The sequence below is a fragment of the Myxine glutinosa genome, chromosome 4 (genome assembly GCF_964187855.1).
Source record: "Myxine glutinosa chromosome 4, kmMyxGlut1.1, whole genome shotgun sequence".
NCBI classification, from domain to species: Eukaryota; Metazoa; Chordata; class Myxini; order Myxiniformes; family Myxinidae; genus Myxine; species Myxine glutinosa.
In genome coordinates this window covers 150,809,985-150,836,552 of record NC_136264.1, presented here as the reverse complement: position 1 = coordinate 150,836,552, position 26,568 = coordinate 150,809,985, and the positions used below count along the sequence as shown (strand labels likewise).

Below are 26,568 nucleotides of genomic sequence, written 5' to 3'. Positions count from 1 at the left end.
AGCCTTGCGGTCCCCATGACAATCTTCTCCATTTTGCCCTATTTTCTGCATCTCTCCTTGTTAACCCCCTTGCCCGCATTTCTTCTTCCACCATCTTTAGCCAAGTCTTTCTCGGTCTTCCCCGTCCTCTACTTCCTTCTACGTTAACTTCCATCACTCTTCTCAACCAGTCACTTTCATCCTTCCTCAATACATGACCAAACCATCTCAACCTGTTCCTCGATAGTGGTATACAGCGATAGTGGTATTTTAATTTGAGTGATACAGGAAACCACCAATTGGGCTTGAAAGAGCCAAGGAGAGTGACACTTCTTTTATCTGACATCGATTTTGGCCTGAGAGTGACAATTTGGAGTGATACAGGAAAAGTGGTATATTTGAGTTGGAGACATTGAGATTACGAAGAGTTTATTTTCAAGGGACAAAGCGAAATTACTGTTAGAGTTAGAGTAGATAAAAGCACCAAATTTGCCATATACGTAGCTCCCTTTTGGCCTGGTAATTAATTTTCGGCGAGGAACCCTATCGCAAAGGGAAATGCGAAAATTCAAGATGGCCAACTCCCACAATTCTACACCACAAATCTTGACGTCTACAGGTTGTGGGAAGACTTCTACAGGTTGTGAAAAGGGAAGGTTATAACAATATCACACCTTATTCAATAAATTCATTCTTAATAGGTTCAGGCAAGGAGTTTATGTTTCTGATATACAGTGTCATCCACCTCACGTTATTCACGTGGTCCGAAGCAAAAAACAGAGGCGTCAACTCTCCCAAAACTGCCACATACAAAGGAAAGTTCTTCTCCCTATGAGCCAGGATGGTGATGAATACATGTACAGTCACGTGAAAAAGTAAGTACACCCGATGTAAAGTTTTGACTTTTTCAACATATTTCAACATATAGCTATTTGATCTTCATTTCAACAATATTGATAGATAAAGGTGATATGATATAACAAATATCATGAAACATTTACATTTTGTCATCCATTGTATAATTTAAATAAACATAAATGCAAATTTGGCATGTGGAAAAAGTAAGTACACCCTTGGCTCTAATATGTGGTAGTGCCCCCTTTGGCAGAAACAGCCTCAAGTAGGCGTTTCTTATAACTATCTACCAGTCTCTGACATCGACTGGGATAAATTTTTGCCCACTCCTCCATGCAGAATTCTTTCAGCTGTGCGATGTTTGAGGGGTTTCTTGCATGCACAGCTCATTTCAAATCCCCCCACAACATTTCGATGGGATTTAGATCCGGGCTTTGACTTGGCCATTCCAGAACCCTCCATTTCTTTGTTTTCAGCCATTCCTTGGAGGATTTACTGGTATGTTTAGGGTCATTGTCATGTTGCAAGGTCCACCTTCGGTTGAGCTTCAACTTTCCGACAGATGGCCTCACATTATCCTCAAGCACCCTCTGGTACAATGAAGAATTCATAGTGGATTCTATGATGGTGAGCTGCCCAGGCCCTGATGCAGCAGAGCTGCCCCAAACCATAATATTTCCACCACCATGCTTTACAGTTGGTATCAGGTTCTTGTGGTCAAATGCTGTCTTTGGTTTTTGCCAAACATGTCTTCTGGTACTGTGGCCAAATAGCTCTACCTTTGACTCATCTGTCCAGAGCACATTGTTCCAGAAGTGCTGTACTTTGCCTCGGTGTTCATTGGCAAACTTTAGTCTTGCCCTGATGTTCTTTCTGGACAGCAAAGGTTTCCTCCTGGCACACCTCCCATGTAGATCAAATTTGTGCAGCCTCTTTCTAATGGTAGACTCGTGCACTTTGACATCAACAGTGGCAAGAGCTACCTGTAGGTCCCGTGATGACATTCTGGGGTTCTTAGAGACTTCTTTCAGCATCTTGTGGTCTGCTCTCGGGCTGAACTTGCTGGGGCGGCCTGGCCTGAACAAGTTGGCAGTTGTTTGGAATCTTCTCCACTTTTTTTTTTTTTTTTTTTTTGTATACAAGATCGAGGCTCGTGAAAGAGCGAACATTAATCACACAGAAAGATAAACAGACACATAAAACAAATAACATCGGGAGCGGTAGACAAGATGGGGAAAGAGGGGGAAGGACACAAACACAACATTTGAGAGCAGGGACCGAGAGACATGGAGACATCGAGAGATCTGTGGGAGGGAGAGGGCTTTGGGGGGGAGGCATGTGAAGGGGGGGGGGGGGGGTGGGAGAGGTATAAACATATGGACACTGCCAGGATTTCCAGGAAAGAAGTTGGAATTTCAAACAAGGTGGATCTGGGGTGAATTAGTGGGGGTAGAAAAGATCAAGGTTATGGATGGGGGAAGATAAGAGATGGTGGTGAACAGCTGTTTTAAAGACCTGGAGGGAGGAGAGGGATTGAAGGGAGTGTGGGAGTTTGTTCCACAGGCGGGAGAAAAGAGGATTGAAAGAGTGAAGGTGAGCAGAGAGCCGAGATTTCGGCAGTTTAACCATCAGAGGGTTGCTGGCAGATCTTGTGCGACCTGTAGGAATATTTGGGGGACAGAGCACAGAGAGAGCTGGGGGAGCAAGGCCGGAGAGGAGTCGGTAGAAGACAGAAAGACCACCTACCTGCCTGCGGTGAGTGAGTGAAAGGCCCTCAGAGATAGCTTCATCGCGGGAGATTCCAATGATTTTGAAAGCTTTGGATTCAACAGCGTGAAGCCGAGCCAGGTGTGAGGCAGGAGCACCAGCCCATAGGGGTGAACAGTATTCCATTGAGCTGCGGATGAAAGCCTTGTATGTGGTGAGGAGCTCAGGTGTGCCGAGGAAGGACTTCGCATGACGGAGGATGCCCAGTCGGCGACTGGCTTTGGAGGCCAGCTTGGAAATGTGGTTTTCCCAAGAAAGATCATGGCAGATAGTGAGACCCAAAAGCTTGAGCGACAGAACTTCTTGGAGAGGATTGTTGAGAAAGTAGATGGGGGGGTTGTCCAGTCGATCTTTTCGGAGAGACATTGTAAGAGAGTGAGATTTGTCAGGATTGAAAGACATGTTCCACTTGTTTGACCAGTCTGTGATTTTGTCCAGGTCTTCAGAGTGTGAGGAGGCTGCAGACTGCCGATCTGAGGGAAGAGGAATGGAGCGGGAGAGAGTGGAGTCATCAGCAAAGAGATAGAGAGGATTTTCCAGAGAGTCGGAGAGATCATTGATAAAGACCAGAAAAAGCACAGGGCCCAGCACACTTCCTTGGGGAACTCCAGCCTGAACAGGAAGGGGAGATGAGAGAAATCCATTCAGGGCCACACGTTGACTACGACCAGAGAGGAAGTCCGCAAGCCATGCATGGAGATTTCCATGGATACCATAGGAGGAGAGTTTGGTGAGCAGAGCTGGGTGCCAGACCGTATCAAAGGCCCGTGATATGTCAAGGGAGACAGCTCTGATTTCCTGTTTGGCATTGAGGACCTCCATCCATTGTTGAGACAGCAGAAGCAGCATGTCCAGAGTAGAGTGACCTGGTCTGAAACCAAATTGATGATCAGAGATCAAGCCATTGGAGAAGAGGAAAGATTTCATATCCGAAGCAATGATGGATTCCATGACTTTGCTGATAATTGTGAGCAGGCTGATTGGTCTGTAGTTGCAAGGATCTGTTTTTGCACCTTTTTTGTGTAAAGCGGTAATGTTAGCTGATTTCCAGGATGCTGGCAGATGACCTTGAGCAAAAGATAGGGTGAAAAGAACAGAGAGAGGGTGAGATAGAGCGGCAGAGCAGGATTTTAGGACCCGTGGGCTGATGCCGTCTGGTCCAGTTGCAGAATCAGAGTCGAGGTTTGACAAAAAGTCCTCCACCTTGTCAGGAGAGAAGGACACAGAGTCCAGGAGCAGTTGGGTTCGACTGGGAAAGGTGGGAACAGAGAGAGATGGGTTTGGGACTAAGGATTTTGAGGCGAACACAGAGTTGAGGCATTCGGCTTTGTCACGTGCGATGTCAACTGTGTGGCCATTTGAGGTAAGGGAGGGGATGGAGGGGGAACAAACACCAGAAATGGATTTGACCAGACGCCACCAGGATTTGGAGGAAGGAGACAGGTTTGAGAGTTCATTCTTGAGTGAGGAGAGATAGTGCTTCCTGGCACTCCTGAGGGTAGACACACACTTGTTCCGAGCTTGGTGGAAGGAACTGAGATTGCCTTCAGTTGGATTAGCCTTCCAAGAGGCAAAGGCAAGTTGTTTCAAGGCAACTGCCTCACCACAAGATTCAGTGTACCATGGACGGGAGGAAGGGTAAGACAATTGAAGGCAAGATGGGATAAATCTGTGCATGAGAGAGATCAGTTTGCTTTGGAAGAATTCCCAGGAAGAATTGATGTCAGAGGCAGTGGAGATGGGAGACCAATCCAGACGATTGATGGCTGCTTGAAGACCGTCCCAGTCGGCCTGAGTGAAATGCCAGACTCGTCGACGCTGAGGAGGCTCTCTGAGAATGGCCAGAGAGATGTCCACTTTGACAAGCACATGATCAGAAGAACCGATTGGAGCAGAAGAAGAGCAGCAGACATTAGCAGGGAAGTTTGTCATAACCAAGTCTAGAAGAGAAGATACTCCATTGGCTGAGATCCGGGTCGGGAAATTGACAGATTGTGTCAATCCCAGTGAGTCACAGAAGTCCTTTGCTGAGGTGCCATGACTGGTGAGAGAGGAACCCACACCCAACCAGGTGGCATGATGACAGTTGAAGTCACCACATATGAGGAAGAGAGAGTTGGGATGAGTGGATAGAAGTTGGTCCATGTTGTCAGACAGTGAAATGTAGATGGAGTCATCACTGTTTGGGGGACGGTACAGAACACATATGAACAAAAGGTGGGAGCGGAGAGGAAGCCGTAACCAGAGGTACTCCTGCGGGTGAGGAGGAAAGAGGGCAGTGCAAGGAGAGTGAGGAAGAGAGTTTTTGACAAAGATAGCCACCCCACCACCAGGCCAAGGCTCAGGTCTATCATACCGGAGGAGGGAGTAACCAGGAAGAGATATTAAGGAATCAGAGACATCTTGAAGGAGGAAAGTCTCTGTTAAGCAGATCAAGTCTGGATTGTCAGAAGCAACCTGTATGGAGAGATCAGTCAGGTTTGAGCGAAGGCCCCGGATGTTTGAGGTCCATACCGTTAATGAAGAGAGAGGGGGAGCATCGGGTACAGGACAGGGGAGGGGAGGAGTAGGGTAAGATGAAGGATGAGAGGGGGAGGTAGGGAGAGCAGTTGATAGTGTGTCAGATGTTGCAGAAGAGTTCCAAGAAAGGGAAGGATGAGGAGGATGAAAGGTTTGATGGTGAAGGGATGAGGCACATTGAGGGGTTGTTTGAGGGGGGGCAGAGGAAAGTAGAAGGTTTGGGGGGGTGGAGGTATGAGATAGAAGGGAGACGAAGTGGGGAGGAGGCAGCTTGGAGGAGGAGGGGGGAGGAGGGAGACTTGGAGAGGAATGGTATGGGGGGAGAATTGAATGGGAGGGATTGGGGGGGGTGTTTTGAAGGGGAGGAGTGAGGGGGGAGTTTATGAGGGGAGGGACAAGGGGGGAGTTTTGGAGGGAAGGGGCAAGGGGGAAGTTTAGAAGTGGAGGGGCAAGGGGGGAGTTTAGGAGTGTAGGGGCAAGGGGGGGGATTTGGTGGGGAGGGGCAAGGGGGGAGTTTAGGAGGGGAAGGGCAAGGGGGGAGATCAGGAGTGGAGGGGCAAGGGGGAGGATTAGGAGGGGAGGGGCAAAGGGGGAGTTTAGGAGGGGAAGGGCAAGGGGGGAGTTCAGGAGTGGAGGGGAAAGGGGGGAGTTTAAGAGTGGAGGGGCAAGGGGGTAGTTTAGGAGTGTAGGTGCAAGGGTGGGGATTTGGATGGGAGGGGCAAGAGGGGAGTTTAGAAAGTGGATGATTAATAAAGGTTCACTTAGTCAGGTTCACTACGTTTTTTCGTTCAAAATCATGGTAGATTAGCAAACCTATACATTTTTGGAAACGTTATTACATCGAAAATCTGAAAATCAATGTTTACATTTGCGGTGATACCTGTATGGCCGCCATTTTGGATTTTCAAAATGGCCGCCATAAAAATACATATTTTGCTCTATTTCTGCCTCTAATTACCCTAAAACCTTTAAAATATATACTAAGCCTATGTTTTCAGGTACAAGGAATCCATTGGTGACATAATCAGACTTCTGACAGTAACAGTTCTTTCTTTTTTCAGGAAATATGCATCCAGGGAGCAGCCATTGATACAAAAAAAATTCCGTTAATATATTTATTTTACATATTAACTATCTTGGTGGAGGTGTTTATGGTGGTTGTTCTTCTTGTGTATTTTCAGTGCATAACTCATCATGAGTGAAGATCCTGATGGAAGCAAGTTGTCTTTGCTTCGGTGGCAAAGGAGTCTGTAGACTGGAAACTGTGCATCATTTGCCAGGAGAAAAACACTAACAAAGGGACAGTTGTTCTAAATCCCAGGACAGAATCCTACCAGAAGTTACTGGACATAGTGGCCGACAGAGCCAGCCTACAGGATGGAGAATATGTTGCTATCCAAAGACGTCTCCAGGACTGCACAAAACAAACGATGCTCGAAGCGAAAACAACGTGGCATCGAAGCTGCTATTCTGACGCCACTAATCAGATATCCTTGCAGCGCGCCAGGGAACGCTTTGAACATTCCATGTCCACAGGAAGGTATGCTGTCAAAAAACGTGGCCATAAGAGAACAAGCTCAGAAATGGAAGCAAACACACCAACCACATCAACGACATTCACACGATCTGCAACAGAACCTTTGTCGAAAGATCAATGTTTCTTCTGTCAAGTGGATGACGGCCAGCGTCTCTTCACTGTCCGAACCGGAAACTCTGGGAATGCACTTAGGCAAGCGATACAAATTACCCAAGACCCGGTGCTGATGACAAGGTTAAACAATGCAATCTCACCAAGTGATGCCCATGCAATCGATGTGAGATACCACAAGCTGTGCTGGACGAATCATGTGTTTCGTGTCCTCAGGGATGATGTCAGAAACCAAGCCAGGCCCACGACGGCAGACCGACCAATGCAGATGCCATGCTTGATTGAGTTGATCAATATTGTAGACATTCAAACTCAAAAAAAGCGTATCTTCCCATGGATGCCATTGAGACAACATACATCTCGATGCTGGGAGGTAGTGATGAGGCAGAGAAGCACACACCGACGTTGACCCGACAATGGCTGAAGGACAAGATGCTCTTAGAGTTGCCAAGTGTAACGTCTGTGAGACAGAAAGACAGACGGAAGCCTTCTGTTCTTTTTTGCCCTGAAGCCTGCGAGGAAGATATGGTCCACACGTCTATGATGCAAGACCATGCAAGTGAAATGGATAACGCAAAGATGCTCTACAAAACAGCTAAGCTAATACGCAGACGCATTACAGACTTCACCGAGGAGAAGAAGCAGATCGATACAGTCACAGTAGCAAGCACAAAAGAAGATGTTCCAACTGAGTTGTACAGCCGGATACGATGGATTTTGGTAGGACCCGAAGAAGAGCTACAGACAGAGATGAGGAGCAGGACAGTCGACCGATCAGCACTGACCATAAGTCAGAACATAATGTATGCTTTCAAGACCCGAAGGCAGGTGCAACACAAACCCAAGCAAGCACTGGACACATTCCGGACACAGTGTGTACGAGAAAATCCACAGGTTCTAGGGTTGGCACTTAGTGTTCACCATGACACCAGAAACAAGAAGTTGGTGCACCTCCTCCACGCACAGAACTATTGTGTACCTTATGGCCGTGCCCTGCTCCTGGAAACATCAATTGCCAATACTGTTGTAGAAAATACAAGAGAGTTCAATGGCCTGTATGTACCACCGTTCCTCAAGAAAGGGTCGTTTGTGTTCTTTGCTATTGACAACACTGACTTTGCAGAGGACACAGCTGATGGGAAAGGAACCACACATGGGACAATCACTGCTGTGTATCAAAAGGCAAATGCTACTGGAGAAACCATCGCACCCAGCCTGGAACTTCGTGAGGCAAAGAACCTATCGGTTCTTCCGTATCATGTTCCCATCAAGCCATGCAGCAAACCAAAGCCTGGGCCAGACAGGAGAGCGAACGAGTTTGAGGTCGACAACACAGGTGTTCCTGCATCATATGAACTGACCACCCTAGGTTGGGTCATAGCTTCTGCTCTTTCTAGAGCAAAGGAGAATGGAGAACCGAGCCAAATCCCAGGTTGAGCCCCAAATCCCAAGCCCGTGAAGGATTCAAATCACTAGTGTCAGTTGGCCAATCTCTGACCCAAGTTGGTGCACTACCACTGCTGCCAGAAGTTGCACACAAGTGGTCTACGATGCTGACTGTGATCCTGCAAGCGTCCGAATTGAAGACGTTGGTCGTTGGTGAAGAATTCCCAACAGTGATTACATTCGACATGGCTTTGTACGAGAAGGAAGTGCAGTTGCTGGATGCAAGACTTGATCTGAAAGGAGCAGTTGTCCCCAGACTGGGTGAGTTACATACTGTGATGGCTGCGCTGAGAGCTCTAGGAACCTCCATAGAAAACTCCGGGATAGATGATGCATGGATTGAGGCTGATGTATACGGCTCTGCCACAACGAGACAGATCCTCAACTGCGCCCACTACAAGAGAACCCTTCGGGCACACATCCATACTTACATGGCTCTATATGAACTTGTCCTGGAACAATTCTTCACAGAGAAGCCCAACCTTAAAGCCATCTGCTTGAAACCAGCAGATCAGGTCCACGAAGCTTGTGCAAAATCAGCAGCTGACAGAAGCACGGGTCCAGAAATCGTGACTATGGCCAAGGATGAGCTACTGCACACCCTCACCAACGAAGATGTCATTCAACAGCTGAAAACGTGGGAAGCACAGAAATCTTCAAACGCGATGTTCAAGTCCTTGATGAACTACATCCATCGAGTTGAAAACATCTTGTACTTTGTCGAGGCATCCAGGAGTTCAGATCTCGTTCTCCACCTGCAAGCAGGGGAGGCACTAAGCAAGCTATTCTTTGCCATGGATCGAATAAAATACAAGCGTCTCTGGCCACGGTACATCTCAGACATGCATGAGTTGAAGACAAGTCATCCAAGAACCTGGCGTGAACTTCAAGACGGGAACATATCTGTCACCAAGAGTGTCATCCCATTTGTCTCTATTGGAGCAGATCACGCATGCGAACAACTCAACAGGATGATGAAGATCCACTCTGGGTTAATTGGCATTTCCAATAATGCCAATGCTCGTCAACGGTTCTTCTTGGCCACACCAGAGATGTCACGTCTTTCAGGAGAATTCAAAGAGCAATTCGATGTTGCTGTCGACAAGCCACAAGAGCATCATCATTTACAACCAAGTGCCGTCAGGAAAGAGCATGAAAACGTTGACCGGATAAAGGCTGCCATACTGAGTCATGGCAATCCATTCGCTGCTGAAGGTGACCAGCTCTACAACTTCATCACACAGGCATATGTTCCACAAGAGTATGTCCCACAGTTTCTGAATATCGACGACACCGGCCAGAAGCTCTATGTGGATTACGTTGCAGAACGCATCAATGGAGATGTCAGTTTGTGGGCACCAGTCAAGAAGCAGAATAACAAAATGTACATGTCAGGAAACAAAAAGCAAACAGTCAAGATCCGTGACCAGTCAGTCGATCTGAAAGAAACGAAAGACCTGTATGGTCGGTTGATGGTACTAGCCACATCAAGCCGTGACATCGATCAGAAGAATGCGTTTGGGAACTATGAGTTCACTCTTACCCCCAGAGCACTGTTTGCACCTGATGGCTCGATCCTTCCATGCAGTGATAAGTCAAAGCTGATCCATAGCCTCGAGAACTTCAGTAAAACGAATGAAAATCATACTGATGCACAAGCTGCAGAATCAACAGAACAGACTGATGATATTGCCGATGCAGTAACTCCATTTCCAGGACCATCTATGAGTCAGAGAATCGCTGTTGTTGATGGAATGGTGCTCGTCCAGAAGATGACAACGAAACCAGCGACAATCACCACAGTCAAAGATCTCGGCCAGCATTTCAATGACCGCCTCATGACCTTGACAGCAGGATCCGATGAGATTATCCTGGTCTTCGACACGTACAAGGCAGACTCCTTAAAACAGAAAACGAGAGAAAAACGACGACAAGGCAAAGACCCTGTTCAATACCAGATGGCGGATGATACAAACATCAAACATATACCAATGGGCCGCTTCCTATCTCATGAAAAGACGAAAGCTGATCTAACAGTGTACCTTGCTGAGGCAACACTCAAGTATAACGCAAACTCTCCAAAGTTAATCATCACGTCAGCAGCAGGCCACACTAGAAGCAACCGGAGCATGCAGTTTGACCCAAACAACCATGAGGAAGCTGACACACTGATGATCAGCTTAGCAGCGGCAGCATCACAACGTTGTCCCGAAGCACAGTTAGTCTTCTTCACCCCGGATACAGACGTCCTGGTTCTAGCTATTGCAGCCTATGACAAGCTCTGCAAAAACACATTGATGACGATGGTATCAGGAACCGTGGAGGTAGGGCCAATGTGGAGAGCGCTAGGAAGAGAAAAGGCAACAGCATTACCTATATTCCACGCATTTACTGGAGCAGACAATGTTGGTCGATTCTCAGGAGTGGGTAAAACGAAGTGGTTTCAACACTACATCAAGGCTGAAAGGGACGTAGTCAGAGCACTGATGAAACTACCGGAGGATGGTGACCTAACGCATGAGGTATTAGAAACATTGGCCAGCTTTGTATGCTTAGCGTATTGCCCAAAAGGTATTCAGATCGCAAGTATTCCTGACCTAAGATGGCATCTGTTTTGCAAACATCTGGCAGAAAGTAACAAGTTGCCTCCAACAACTGGTGCACTTGAGGAGCACATTGAACGTGTGCGAGTACAGAGTAGAGTTTGGTGCCAAGCCACTGTCATGTGGCAACAGCTGTTTGACCCACTCAAACATGGCTACCATCAGGACGAGAAAGGCCATATACTCCCTATCACCACCAAGGTTCTACCAGCTCCACAGGCCATTGTCGAGTTAGTCAGATGTCAATGTAAAGCCAATTGCTCAACCCAGCGGTGCTCATGCAGAAGAAATGACTTAACTTGCACCGACCTTTGCTTGTGTGGAACGGACTGTGAAAACGATGCGGACTATATTGTCGGATACGACACACAGGACAGTGATGACGAACTCTAAATAGCATATTCTGTAATCGTGTATGTTTGATGCCATTGACTGCCTGTGTATATTTTGTCATTGACTGCCTGTGTAGATGTGAAGTTATACTGACTGCATGTGTATATATGATTTTGCTGACTGCCTGTGTATGTTTGGTGATATTAATTATTGTGACACATTTTGATGTTATTAACTGCCTGTACAAAATGATAACATGTATTTGATTATGCAACTTATCGCGAAAATAAAGACAGTATTTTGCAATTCAAAACCTTTGATTCGTGTCTTACCATTCCCCATAGCACTAATTTGATACTTTCATTGGATTCCTTGTCCCTGAAAATATAGGTTTAGTATATTTTAAAAAGTTTTTAGGGTAATTAGAGGCAGAAATAGAACAAAATATGTATTTTACAGTGGCCATTTTGGATTTTCAAAATGGCCGCCATACAGGTATCTCTCCAAATGTAAACATTGATTTTTAGTTTCCTTATGTTATAACCTTTCCAAAAATGTATAGGTTTGCTAATCTACCATGATTTTGAACGAAATATAATTTATTGACATAGTGAACCTGACTAACTTGAAGATGATCTTCCGGACAGTCAAATGATTGATTTCAAATTGTTTGGAGATATTTTTAAATCCCTTCCCAGACTCGTAGGCATCTATAACCTTCTTTCTGAAGGCCTCAGAGAGCTCTTTTGATCTAGGCATGGTGACGCCGCACACTTTAACAACAAAGAGCAAACCAAACGAAATGTCTGAGGTTAAAATAAGACAGGTTCCTCCAAGATCCTCTCTAACGATGTTCTAATCATTTGCACCTGAACTGGTGCACTTGATTCTAATTTTAGGAATTTGAAGTAGTGACAAATGTAGGGGTGTACTTACTTTTTCCACATGCGAAATTTGCATTTATGTTTATTTAAATTATACAATGGACTACAAAATGTAAATGTTTCATGATATTTGTTATATTATATCACCTTTATCTATCAATATTGTTGAAATGAATATCAAATAGCTGTATGTCGACATATCCCTGGTGTTGGCTTAGTGGTTAGGGTGCTGGCTTGGGATGCTAGGATCCTGGGTTCGAATCCTGGTCGATTGCTGAATTAACGCCAGGGGGGTTGACTCAGCTTGTCATCCTTCCGAGGTCGGCAAATTGAGTACCAGCTTGCTGGGATGAATGATCATGGTGTGTACCCCGGTTTAGAATAGGTACACCGTATCCCTGTGCATCATAAGATCGTGACCAAGGGTTGGCGTCAGGAAGGGCATCCGGCCATAAAAACATTGCCTCAAACAGGGAACCATGATTGTCATGGGGCCCGCAAGGCTAACCCCCACTCTAGCGGGGAAAATGGCCTTAAAACGATCATTCATTCATTCACTCATTCATTGTATGTTGAAATATGTTGAAAAAGTCAAAACTTTACATGGGGTGTACTTACTTTTTCACGTGACTGTATGAGATTTTCATGTCTCAGGATCATGTCCCAGTACATAAAGGGAAGACTCTTGTTCTGCATGTCCACTCTCTAAGCCGCTAAAAAACATTTGGCTTTGGAGCGTTGGCAAACATAAAAGCCTTCTGCTGGAGCTTACGCAGGGTCGCCACAGTGAATTGGTGGGCATGCCCGGTATTCATGAGGTGCACCACTTTCAGATAAAGACTCGGCAATAATGGAGCAGGCCACCTTTGTTATTGTTTTCAGAGATATTATTTCCTGGCTCTCCTGAGGGTAGACACACACTTGTTCTGAGCTTTGTGGAAGGAACAGAGATTGTTGGATTTGCCTTTCATGAGGCAACGGCAAGTTGTTTCTGGGCAACTGCCTCACCGCAAGATTCAGTGTACCATGGACGGGAGGAAGGGTATGACAACAGAAGACGAGATGCAGGGGCGGGTCTGGGGGGGGGGGGGTGCAGGAGATGCGCACCCCCCCCCTCTGCAACGCAACGGCATGGATGTGCTGGAGGCATACTCTACATGGATGTGCTGGAGGCATACTCTATGATTGACGACAAGAAGGACGCACTCACTCAACTCCGGTCAAATACTGAAACTGAATTCTCTCTGTGGTTCGATCACGCTAGAGTCCCTGTATAAAGAGAGTTGCGCCATGCGCTGACCCGAGATTTCTGGTCACGTGATTTCGTGGCGCCATTTTGTGTCTAACTTCACCGTGCGTGAACGTCAGCTTGGTACGGGAATGTTGTTTATTGCCAAACAAAATGACTGGTTGTTCTGCTTTTGGTTGTTCAAACCAATCTGGGAAATATAAGATGTATAGATTTCCAAGTGATAAAGTCAGAAGACAAATTTGGGAAGCGAAAGTCAGACGAAAGAGCTGGAAAGCGAGCGACTCCTCGAGACTCTGCCAGGTAGGCCCACGCCGCTTGATGATCGATGTTCAAAAGCAATTCTATCTGCTCGGTTTTTTTTTGGTTGTCTGTCCGTTGAAAACCCTTTTAAAGGGAAGTGATTTGTGTTTGTTTATAATCTTCAAGGAGCTGACCAAAAATGCATTTCCGTGGGAAGAACCCTGCTCAATTTTTTTCGGGTAGTCCTAGCGGACCGCATATTGTCATTGATTGATGAAGAAATGTCCTGGTACAGTGACATTGCCTGGTCTGCGGTTGGGTAGTCTGCAGGCAATGTCACTGTACTTTTTCAGAGGGAATTAATTTTGATTTTATAGGGGTGGGAAACCCATGGTCCGTTTTGTTTTCAGTTGTCTGTCCGTCCATTCAAAACTTAATCCGAGGCAAGTTATTTTTTTGGTTTAAAATCTTTAGCCTAATCGGCAATCATAAAAGCAATTTTAGGGGGGGACCTGCTCAATTTTTTTGCGGGTTGTGCAGCCAAGTCGCCAGCTATGAAACATATTAATCGATCAGGCAATATCCATCAGAGTTCTGGGCAAGGGTGTAGTAATAAATGAACGTTTCAATCTTACTAGATGCCGATGACGTTTTCCTTATGTCAGAGACAGAAGCTGCCTTGCAGCTTGTTAAATCATTACAATGGAAATTGAATATAAATGTCGATAAAACTAAAGTTGTACACTATAGAAATATGGCAATACCACGTACAGAATTTGTTTTAAGTGTGTTAGACTATATGTCGGCTGGAAGTCCTACACCGGAATTGCTCTCGGCACCCTTTAAAAAATATTGGATATGCCCACACTCCTTTCTAAAAGTTATTAAAATTCAGAGAACGACAGCATTGGTTTGTCTTACTTATAATGTTAGCTCTTATATGCAGTGTTGGCTTGTAATATGCATTGCCATACCACTTTTAATATCACCACACAGCTCTTTTTCATGGCAATAGCTGAGTTTTTGACAAAACAAATATCACCTGTATGTAATAATAAGACTAAATATGTGTAGTAAATTTTTTTTTAGCAGGTTTAGAATATATCACCCCATATCGCGAATGTACATGTATATCTAATCCGACACACTTACACACAAAATGGCGTCCAAATTTGAGTTGACACAACTCTCTATATACAGGGACTCTAGATCACGCTAAGTCCATGATAGAATCTGTAGGAGGTGATGTCACAATGCCGAGAGTTGTAAAACAACAAAGTTGTAAAACAACAAGGCGTTTTTATTACGTGTTTTATGGCTGTGAGGTGTTTTTATTACGTGTTTTATGGCTGTGAGGTGTTTTTATTACGTGTTTTATGGCTGTGAGGTGTTTTCAATTTTGTGGTAGTGAGGTGTTTTTATTACGTGTTTTATGGCTGTGAGGTGTTTTTATTACGTGTTTTATGGCTGTGAGGTGTTTTTATTACGTGTTTTATGGCTGTGAGGTGTTTTTATTACGTGTTTTATGGCTGTGAGGTGTTTTAAATTACTTGGTGGTGAGGTGTTTTGAATTACGTGGTGGTGAGGTGTTTTAAATTACTTGGTGGTGAGGTGTTTTAAATTACGTGGTGGTGAGGTGTTATCGTCCCAAACTTCTAGTCTGCACCTACCCCTCCCCTATGTGTGTGCTGAGGGGTTCTTTCTTGAAAAAAAAAAACATTCAACCTGAATCTTCAACCTAAATTGCCTATAAAAATGTCATATCACAAACACAACAAATACATTTGTGCAAAATAATCGTTTGTATTATGATTGGTGTAAATCATGATAACACAGCAACTCAGGTACAGTCATTATTCTCAGCTAAAATAAGCCCGTTCCTCAGTAACGACGCTCGGTGAGGCGAGCGCAGCGAGCCGTGCCAAGCTAGTATATATTGTTGCGGATATGGGACTTGGCCTCAATATCCGCTTGTAAATACTCCCCTATTTCCCCAATACTCCCCAACTATCCCCAATCCCCCATTCCCTAGTCCCATTGCCTGTAAATAACACTCTGTAGAACCGACCTTCCCCTTTTTCCCCCATTAAATGTCGTGCCCAGGTCCACCGCATCTCACGTAGACAACTTTCGGACATCTTGCTAGTTATTCTTAGTCTATGTCAGTTAAGGACTCGTTTCCATTAATTATGACTCTTCGTTGCACCAGAATGTGATCGTATGGCACCAGTAGTGAGTTTAGGACCTCCCCTTACCTCCTCCCATCTTCCCCATGTCCACTGCAACAACAACTACAACAACAACTACAACAACAACTACAACAACAACTACAACAACAGAGGGGCGCGGCGCGGCGTGCGGGGAGTGTGCGTCCTCACACCGGCGTGGTTAGCCGCCATTGCCCATGCGCTCCACGGGGTTACCACGAAGGGGCTGGCTGTCAGCTCCTCGTCAGGGGCGGAGCCAGTAACCCCCCCGCACCCAATAGGAAGGGCGGACCGATTCCATCTGGGGCGGAGCTAACTAGCCGAGGGCGTGTCACTTCCCGCCGGATATACGCAGCGACTTACCGGACGTGACGTCAGATGCGCCCCCAGCTTGAGAAGACAAGTCACCACCTCCGAGCGCTGAGTGAGACCTCCCGCATCTTTGGACTGGACCGGGTCGATTTTGCCCCTGAGCCAAGGTGCACCTTGAGCCATCGAAGACCTGCCCCTCCTTGCCATCAATCCCCGTGTGAGTCAGTTTTGTCCCGTTTATCTGTCGTCTGTCGGGGCTAATATAAGAGTGTGTCTAAGTGCCTGCCTTTCTATGCTGTCCCTCTTGTCGTTGTAATCTGACCTTCCGCCCTAATATAACCTCCTCCGGAGGTCCTGAGAACCGTATCCCTGGTGTCGTGTCATTTTAATCCCAGCCGTTGTGTCCTTTTCCTTCATTGATTTAGCGTAGCGTGACTCGGCAACGTTCGAGTATAATCGGGTAACTTGTGCGGACACGGCGGCCATTCCGCTCGGCCCACCATAACATCAAAGTCGTGTCTGTAACAATTGGTGTCAGGAGTGTCGGATTCGGACCTGGGACTAAATTTGTTAGGCCCAAATTTTGGGAAGTAGAATTCGATCCGGAGCGCGTTTACGCGCTCGAAATTATAAAGGCGAAATTTGATTGTGTTTTACAAAATATAAAAACCCGAATTTTGAAAGTCGCGCTATGGCGGATCAAGACAGCTGGGGTCCGGTAGAGGAGAGTGAGGCAGGGTCGGTCCAGGACCAAATTGAGGGACGCGAGGAGAGCGAAGCAGCGAGGGTAGCAGACGCACAAATTAGCGTCGTTGCGCCCGACATTGCGGGTGCGCAAAATGGCGCCTCGCTGGTCGCGGCGCCCGCGACCGTGGCAGCGCCCCTGGTGGATTCGAACCTTTTCCTCCTGCAAATGAGGGCCTTTATGGAACAAATGGGAGACCAAATTGGAGGTTTGAAAAACCGGATGGATGCTCAGAGTGAGCGATTGGAGGGCCAAATGGGGGTAATGGGAAACCAAGTGGGGGCAAAGGAGCAATAGCTTATGGGGTGTATGGCAGTGAAAACTAGCCCGGGTGGGTTAGGATATTGATAGGGATCTAGCGAAGATGACATTAGGTGACGATAAGGTTTAGTTAGTGACTGATACCTGTAGTGGGGACGCAGGTAGTTTAGTGTGGTTGATAATGACGAGGGAGCGCAATAGTTTAAAGGGACGACTGGGAAGCGCAAGTTTCAGAGGGGAGTAGTTAGCTGAGATGATGCCGTGTGTTTGAAGATTGAACAGGTGTGATTGAACAGGTGTGATTGCACAGGTGTGCAACTGGACAGGTGTGTGGAGCAGTGTGTGAGTAGTGAGTGTTGTGGATCAGCGCGAATGCGCTTGGGGAGAGAAGGGTGCAGGTGGCACCAGGTGTGAGAGCACAGGTGTGCAGGTACAGGTGTGTGGAGAGAGTTGGAGTAAGTGGTATGGAGTGGTGTGCATGGTGCGAAGGTGTGAATGGGGGAAGAGTGGACCCCCATCACGGATACCCGGGGCGGGTAGTGTAAGTGTTAGGTAGAGGGTATAGGTAAATTGTGGTTGGATATTGGCATTTGTGGTGCGGTTGCAGAATGGTATTGTGGATGGGTGCATTAGTGTTGTGGAAATGGCTGGGCGTGTAGCCTGTTAGTGTGTGTAGTTGGTTGGGCACTCCACCACTGTGAGGATGTCGGCCAGGTGAGGCCGCAGGTGGGCTCTGGGAGCCGGTAGAGTTGTGGATGGGGCCCGAGGATCCGGAGGACGGACCCGGGTAGCCCAGTGCCAGAGAGGGCACCGAGTGGGGAGAGCGCCAGAGGGCCTTCCCCAGGTAGTTAGGTTAGGGTAAGGAGCAGGTAAGCTCGGAGGCAACTGCAGTGGTGGAGGTGTGCAGGTGGGTAGACCCGCTGGGAGAGGTACACGCCACAGCCCAGAAATTGTGCGAGGGCACCGGGAGATGAATCGGGGGAGTGAGACCCCAAATTGAAAAGCACCACAGTTTGGCCAATGGGAATTGGTTTTTAGAACCCATAGTGTAAGAGGGCCAATGGTTTGGCAGGAGAAAGACCCCGGGTAATGTAAAGTTGTTAAAGTCATTTAGGAAATAGTTAGGATTGATGAACCTGTCGCACCATACGCAGCCACTTACCTGTGGTGATGATGATGACTCCACACCTGTGTTTTCTTTGTTCTGTGTTGCAGGAAGTAAGGACTGCTGTTGGATTGGTGAGACGCATCACGACGTGGATGAGACATTGGGGTGATTCCATCTCTCCCTCCTTAGGAGGGACTGATGATGAATTGGTAATGGCAAATTTTGATGTTGAGTTGGAGATGGCAAATTTTGATGAAAGTTGAAAATGGCAAATTTGATTGGTTAGGAGGGAGAGAAGACGAATTTGGTTTATGGGAGGAACGGGGAAGACAGTAGGGACATTTGTTGATTTGTAAAATAGATGTTTATGGGTAGTGTTGTGTTTTGTGGATACAGTAAGGGGTAAGGGAGGCGCCATGTAGGTTACCTGGTGGGGGGGGGGGGGGGGGGCGGCGTACGGTAGGAACGTACCTGTCTCACCTGGTTCCCATGTGCCCCCAGTGTGCATCATCTTATATTGCGTGCACTTTTGCGCCCTTACCACCTTACTCACTTGTCTGCTTCTTTTGTCTCCCACCTCCGAGGATCTGGCTTTGGGGCAGAGAGAGAGGAGAGAGAGGTGCTGGATCCGCAGTTGTGGGCCTGCACTTTCGCTGCTTGCTGCCTGGATCGATACACCATATGGACCGCAATGTTTGTGGCCACCCACAATGGACCGCAGTTCTTTTGCGGCCAAGCACCACCCATGGATGGACCTATGGGTCAACGTGGCACCTATGCCATACAAGGTGAACCACTAACAGTTGGCCCCCTGACGGCCACAATAGAGAAATGGACGCGGTTGGCGCCTTTCTTTATTTTTGAAAGAAGTAAGAAGGCCAAGTGCACCACATGAAGGCAAGACCAGCGGCAGAACATCGGCCGGCTGCGACACCACCGGTGATTTATAAACACTTTATTGGTGCACCGGATGGTGCTGACTGTGTGATGGGGTGGTGCTTTTGGTGCTTGGAAGGGGTGCTCTGCACATTATTAAAGGCCGTAGGCCACAGAGCACTCGTGGGTTGGTGTATCGATGCTGGCATGCGTGCTCTCTCTATGCATAACATCTGCATGTGTTCCTCCAAAAACAGGTCCTGGATCGTAGTGTAAATAGCAGCGTAGTCTTGTAAATAATGCTCCCTACCGGCTGTATGTTTAGTTTGCGAATTCTTTCCGCGATTCGGTTATCCTGTGGGTGTGTTTCTGTGAGGAGAAGGGTGCAACGTCGCAGGGGGACATATTTACTCATTTGTGAATATCTGTAAAACTGTCGCACTCAGGGTAGAGTTAATAGTAGAGGGAACTACATCTGAGTGCCACACTAAAATAGGTAAAAATTTATCGGGTCGGGACGCCCCGAGGGTAGAGAAGGGTGCAATGTTGCGGATATGGGACTTGGCCTCAATATCCGCTTGTAAATACTCCCCTATTTCCCCAATACTCCCCAACTATCCCCAATCCCCCATTCCCTAGTCCCATTGCCTGTAAATAACACTCTGTAGAACCGACCTTCCCCTTTTTCCCCCATTAAATGTCGTGCCCAGGTCCACCGCATCTCACGTAGACAACTTTCGGACATCTTGCTAGTTATTCTTAGTCTATGTCAGTTAAGGACTCGTTTCCATTAATTATGACTCTTCGTTGCACCAGAATGTGATCGTATGGCACCAGTAGTGAGTTTAGGACCTCCCCTTACCTCCTCCCATCTTCCCCATGTCCACTGCAACAACAACTACAACAACAACTACAACAACAACTACAACAACAACTACAACAACAGAGGGGCGCGGCGCGGCGTGCGGGGAGTGTGCGTCCTCACACCGGCGTGGTTAGCCGCCATTGCCCATGCGCTCCACGGGGTTACCACGAAGGGGCTGGCTGTCAGCTCCTCGTCAGGGGCGGAGCCAGTAACCCCCCCGCACCCAATAGGAAGGGCGGACCGATTCCATCTGGGGCGGAGCTAACTAGCCGAGGGCGTGTCACTCCCCGCCGGATATACGCAGCGACTTACCGGACGTGACGTCAGATGCGCCCCCAGCTTGAGAAGACAAGTCACCACCTCCGAGCGCTGAGTGAGACCTCCCGCATCTTTGGACTGGACCGGGTCGATTTTGCCCCTGAGCCAAGGTGCACCTTGAGCCATCGAAGACCTGCCCCTCCTTGCCATCAATCCCCGTGTGAGTCAGTTTTGTCCCGTTTATCTGTCGTCTGTCGGGGCTAATATAAGAGTGTGTCTAAGTGCCTGCCTTTCTATGCTGTCCCTCTTGTCGTTGTAATCTGACCTTCCGCCCTAATATAACCTCCTCCGGAGGTCCTGAGAACCGTATCCCTGGTGTCGTGTCATTTTAATCCCAGCCGTTGTGTCCTTTTCCTTCATTGATTTAGCGTAGCGCGACTCGGCAACGTTCGAGTATAATCGGGTAACTTGTGCGGACACGGCGGCCATTCCGCTCGGCCCACCATAACATCAAAGTCGTGTCTGTAACAATTGGTGTCAGGAGTGTCGGATTCGGACCTGGGACTAAATTTGTTAGGCCCAAATTTTGGGAAGTAGAATTCGATCCGGAGCGCGTTTACGCGCTCGAAATTATAAAGGCGAAATTTGATTGTGTTTTACAAAATATAAAAACCCGAATTTTGAAAGTCGCGCTATGGCGGATCAAGACAGCTGGGGTCCGGTAGAGGAGAGTGAGGCAGGGTCGGTCCAGGACCAAATTGAGGGACGCGAGGAGAGCGAAGCAGCGAGGGTAGCAGACGCACAAATTAGCGTCGTTGCGCCCGACATTGCGGGTGCGCAAAATGGCGCCTCGCTGGTCGCGGCGCCCGCGACCGTGGCAGCGCCCCTGGTGGATTCGAACCTTTTCCTCCTGCAAATGAGGGCCTTTATGGAACAAATGGGAGACCAAATTGGAGGTTTGAAAAACCGGATGGATGCTCAGAGTGAGCGATTGGAGGGCCAAATGGGGGTAATGGGAAACCAAGTGGGGGCAAAGGAGCAATAGCTTATGGGGTGTATGGCAGTGAAAACTAGCCCGGGTGGGTTAGGATATTGATAGGGATCTAGCGAAGATGACATTAGGTGACGATAAGGTTTAGTTAGTGACTGATACCTGTAGTGGGGACGCAGGTAGTTTAGTGTGGTTGATAATGACGAGGGAGCGCAATAGTTTAAAGGGACGACTGGGAAGCGCAAGTTTCAGAGGGGAGTAGTTAGCTGAGATGATGCCGTGTGTTTGAAGATTGAACAGGTGTGATTGAACAGGTGTGATTGCACAGGTGTGCAACTGGACAGGTGTGTGGAGCAGTGTGTGAGTAGTGAGTGTTGTGGATCAGCGCGAATGCGCTTGGGGAGAGAAGGGTGCAGGTGGCACCAGGTGTGAGAGCACAGGTGTGCAGGTACAGGTGTGTGGAGAGAGTTGGAGTAAGTGGTATGGAGTGGTGTGCATGGTGCGAAGGTGTGAATGGGGGAAGAGTGGACCCCCATCACGGATACCCGGGGCGGGTAGTGTAAGTGTTAGGTAGAGGGTATAGGTAAATTGTGGTTGGATATTGGCATTTGTGGTGCGGTTGCAGAATGGTATTGTGGATGGGTGCATTAGTGTTGTGGAAATGGCTGGGCGTGTAGCCTGTTAGTGTGTGTAGTTGGTTGGGCACTCCACCACTGTGAGGATGTCGGCCAGGTGAGGCCGCAGGTGGGCTCTGGGAGCCGGTAGAGTTGTGGATGGGGCCCGAGGATCCGGAGGACGGACCCGGGTAGCCCAGTGCCAGAGAGGGCACCGAGTGGGGAGAGCGCCAGAGGGCCTTCCCCAGGTAGTTAGGTTAGGGTAAGGAGCAGGTAAGCTCGGAGGCAACTGCAGTGGTGGAGGTGTGCAGGTGGGTAGACCCGCTGGGAGAGGTACACGCCACAGCCCAGAAATTGTGCGAGGGCACCGGGAGATGAATCGGGGGAGTGAGACCCCAAATTGAAAAGCACCACAGTTTGGCCAATGGGAATTGGTTTTTAGAACCCATAGTGTAAGAGGGCCAATGGTTTGGCAGGAGAAAGACCCCGGGTAATGTAAAGTTGTTAAAGTCATTTAGGAAATAGTTAGGATTGATGAACCTGTCGCACCATATGCAGCCACTTACCTGTGGTGATGATGATGACTCCACACCTGTGTTTTCTTTGTTCTGTGTTGCAGGAAGTAAGGACTGCTGTTGGATTGGTGAGACGCATCACGACGTGGATGAGACATTGGGGTGATTCCATCTCTCCCTCCTTAGGAGGGACTGATGATGAATTGGTAATGGCAAATTTTGATGTTGAGTTGGAGATGGCAAATTTTGATGAAAGTTGAAAATGGCAAATTTGATTGGTTAGGAGGGAGAGAAGACGAATTTGGTTTATGGGAGGAACGGGGAAGACAGTAGGGACGTTTGTTGATTTGTAAAATAGATGTTTATGGGTAGTGTTGTGTTTTGTGGATACAGTAAGGGGTAAGGGAGGGGCCATGTAGGTTACCTGGTGGGGGGGGGGGGGGCGTACGGTAGGAACGTACCTGTCTCACCTGGTTCCCATGTGCCCCCAGTGTGCATCATCTTATATTGCGTGCACTTTTGCGCCCTTACCACCTTACTCACTTGTCTGCTTCTTTTGTCTCCCACCTCCGAGGATCTGGCTTTGGGGCAGAGAGAGAGGAGAGAGAGGTGCTGGATCCGCAGTTGTGGGCCTGCACTTTCGCTGCTTGCTGCCTGGATCGATACACCATATGGACCGCAATGTTTGTGGCCACCCACAATGGACCGCAGTTCTTTTGCGGCCAAGCACCACCCATGGATGGACCTATGGGTCAACGTGGCACCTATGCCATACAAGGTGAACCACTAACAGTTGGCCCCCTGACGGCCACAATAGAGAAATGGACGCGGTTGGCGCCTTTCTTTATTTTTGAAAGAAGTAAGAAGGCCAAGTGCACCACATGAAGGCAAGACCAGCGGCAGAACATCGGCCGGCTGCGACACCACCGGTGATTTATAAACACTTTATTGGTGCACCGGATGGTGCTGACTGTGTGATGGGGTGGTGCTTTTGGTGCTTGGAAGGGGTGCTCTGCACATTATTAAAGGCCGTAGGCCACAGAGCACTCGTGGGTTGGTGTATCGATGCTGGCATGCGTGCTCTCTCCATGCATAACATCTGCATGTGTTCCTCCAAAAACAGGTCCTGGATCGTAGTGTAAATAGCAGCGTAGTCTTGTAAATAATGCTCCCTACCGGCTGTATGTTTAGTTTGCGAATTCTTTCCGCGATTCGGTTATCCTGTGGGTGTGTTTCTGTGAGGAGAAGGGTGCAACGTCGCAGGGGGACATATTTACTCATTTGTGAATATCTGTAAAACTGTCGCACTCAGGGTAGAGTTAATAGTAGAGGGAACTACATCTGAGTGCCACACTAAAATAGGTAAAAATTTATCGGGTCGGGACGCCCCGAGGGTAGAGAAGGGTGCAATGTTGCGGATATGGGACTTGGCCTCAATATCCGCTTGTAAATACTCCCCTATTTCCCCAATACTCCCCAACTATCCCCAATCCCCCATTCCCTAGTCCCATTGCCTGTAAATAACACTCTGTAGAACCGACCTTCCCCTTTTTCCCCCATTAAATGTCGTGCCCAGGTCCACCGCATCTCACGTAGACAACTTTCGGACATCTTGCTAGTTATTCTTAGTCTATGTCAGTTAAGGACTCGTTTCCATTAATTATGACTCTTCGTTGCACCAGAATGTGATCGTATGGCACCAGTAGTGAGTTTAGGACCTCCCCTTACCTCCTCCCATCTTCCCCATGTCCACTGCAACAACAACTACAACAACAACTACAACAACAACTACAACAACAACTACAACAACAGAGGGGCGCGGCGCGGCGTGCGGGGAGTGTGCGTCCTCACACCGGCGTGGTTAGCCGCCATTGCCCATGCGCTCCACGGGGTTACCACGAAGGGGCTGGCTGTCAGCTCCTCGTCAGGGGCGGAGCCAGTAACCCCCCCGCACCCAATAGGAAGGGCGGACCGATTCCATCTGGGGCGGAGCTAACTAGCCGAGGGCGTGTCACTCCCCGCCGGATATACGCAGCGACTTACCGGACGTGACGTCAGATGCGCCCCCAGCTTGAGAAGACAAGTCACCACCTCCGAGCGCTGAGTGAGACCTCCCGCATCTTTGGACTGGACCGGGTCGATTTTGCCCCTGAGCCAAGGTGCACCTTGAGCCATCGAAGACCTGCCCCTCCTTGCCATCAATCCCCGTGTGAGTCAGTTTTGTCCCGTTTATCTGTCGTCTGTCGGGGCTAATATAAGAGTGTGTCTAAGTGCCTGCCTTTCTATGCTGTCCCTCTTGTCGTTGTAATCTGACCTTCCGCCCTAATATAACCTCCTCCGGAGGTCCTGAGAACCGTATCCCTGGTGTCGTGTCATTTTAATCCCAGCCGTTGTGTCCTTTTCCTTCATTGATTTAGCGTAGCGCGACTCGGCAACGTTCGAGTATAATCGGGTAACTTGTGCGGACACGGCGGCCATTCCGCTCGGCCCACCATAACATCAAAGTCGTGTCTGTAACAATATATATATATATATATATATATATATATATATATATATATATATGTAGGGAGCTGTTATGCCCCTCCCCCTTTGTTAATTCTTGTTGCTCTACCAATTATCAAGTATATCCAATTATATGTTTTGTTTTGACTGATTGCTGTATTCTTTTATAATACTTAGTCCTTTCTTGTGCATTGAGGATGTGTAATACCCTAATAAGGAGTTCTGTGCTTGTGAGCTCTTGCCCTGTGTTGGCATAATCTCTTGTTCCACTTTTTGGCCTTGGTTGCAGCTGCTATCTCTCAGCCTCCCACATGACTTTGCCAATATCCTGTAGGCTGACACATTTATGAGTGTCCACTCCCTTTGTACTTTCCCAACCAAGGTCTCTATACAGAAAGTTGTAAACATGTTGCCACATATTGCTGACCATCTCCTTATCTGAGCTAACCCATGAGTGGCCTTGGATGAACTTCCTTTAACTAACTGAACAACAGGATGGGACTAATGGTGGGAGGACCAATGAGCCCATTCTTTCTCTGTATCTTGTGAGCTAAAGCCACACCCTATATTCTTTATATAAAGCAAGTTTAAATCGAATTATTTCAGAGCATCTTGTTGTAGTGTTGGTCATTTTGTGTGAGCCTCCTGCGACATCCTGCTTTCCGCAAGCTTGTGTAACGAGTTCTAATAAATATATCCGTTGCTCCTTTCTCTGAGTCCCAAGTTCTAAGTCCCATTCCGACAAGTGGTGGCAGCGGTGGGATCAGTTTGTGCAGTCCGGGACGCGGTCCCAGGCAAGTGAGTGGTGAGACCAGCTGGCAATTGATCCGGGTCAGGTGAGATGTGGTTTTCTTTTGTTTTTTCTTTATAGCCTGGGGGTCAGCCCAAATTGTAACCCACTCTCTTGCTCGGGTGCCGTTTGTTCCGTTCCCTGCTCGAACCTGATCCACGAACCTAAATTTAAATACGGACCGCTTGGGTCCCGGAGCAACTGACTGTTTATGGACTCGTCAGGGTAACGTTACGTAAGGGGAAGTGCCCCACGTTGGGCGCCTGAGGGTAAGGGGTAATAGATCTCTGGGTTGTGAGGGTAAGGATAAGGGTGGCGTCCCGATCCGAGGCCTACCCGGGAGACGTTGGAATTATAAGTAAGGTTAGAAGTATTACACGGGCGTAGGACGCCAGGAGAGTACAGTAAGGGTAGGTTAGACGGCTGTGTAGGCGGGCGAGCCTCTCAGGAGAGTAGGTAGACGGCTGTACCTCGCGAGGCGGGTGAACCTCACGGGTACAAGGCTACGAGTCTCTCAAGAGTTAGGTAGAAGGCCGTACCTCGCGAGGCGGGCGAACCTCACGGGTACAAGGCTACGTCGGTAAACTAAATTTTCCGAGGATGGGGAACAGGATGGGTAATAAGACTGTAAAGGCAGGTGAACCGCTTAGAAATACCCCAGCATTTTTCATGTTTCGGAGGTATGGCTATGATGCTGTGAGACCAGGGAAGTCATGGGTTGCGCTGACTAAGGATCTAGGTGAACCGTGGCCCGAAGGAGGGTCTTTTGCGCTGGAAAAATTGGACGTGTTGTATGGGGCATTAGAAAAGTTGGAACAGGATACGAAACACTTCCCGCCTGACTATTGGAAAGTCTTTGGTTGGTGGAAGGAAGAAGCGATGAAGCGACACGCAAGGTCGGTACAGGCCAGCTTGGCCGGTGAGGTATCAAAACTCAAGGGTCTGAGGAAACAGGCGAATAAAATGCAGGATGAAGCGATTAAGGAATTAGAGA

The 26,568-nt window shown here is 48.0% G+C and overlaps 1 long non-coding RNA gene across 1 annotated transcript in view; it reads left to right on the top strand.

The window, feature by feature from the left end:
* The window catches only part of LOC144891563 (uncharacterized), a 53,366-nt gene that overhangs the window by 10,737 nt on the left and 16,061 nt on the right, over nucleotides 1-26,568 (top strand). The window lies entirely within an intron of this gene.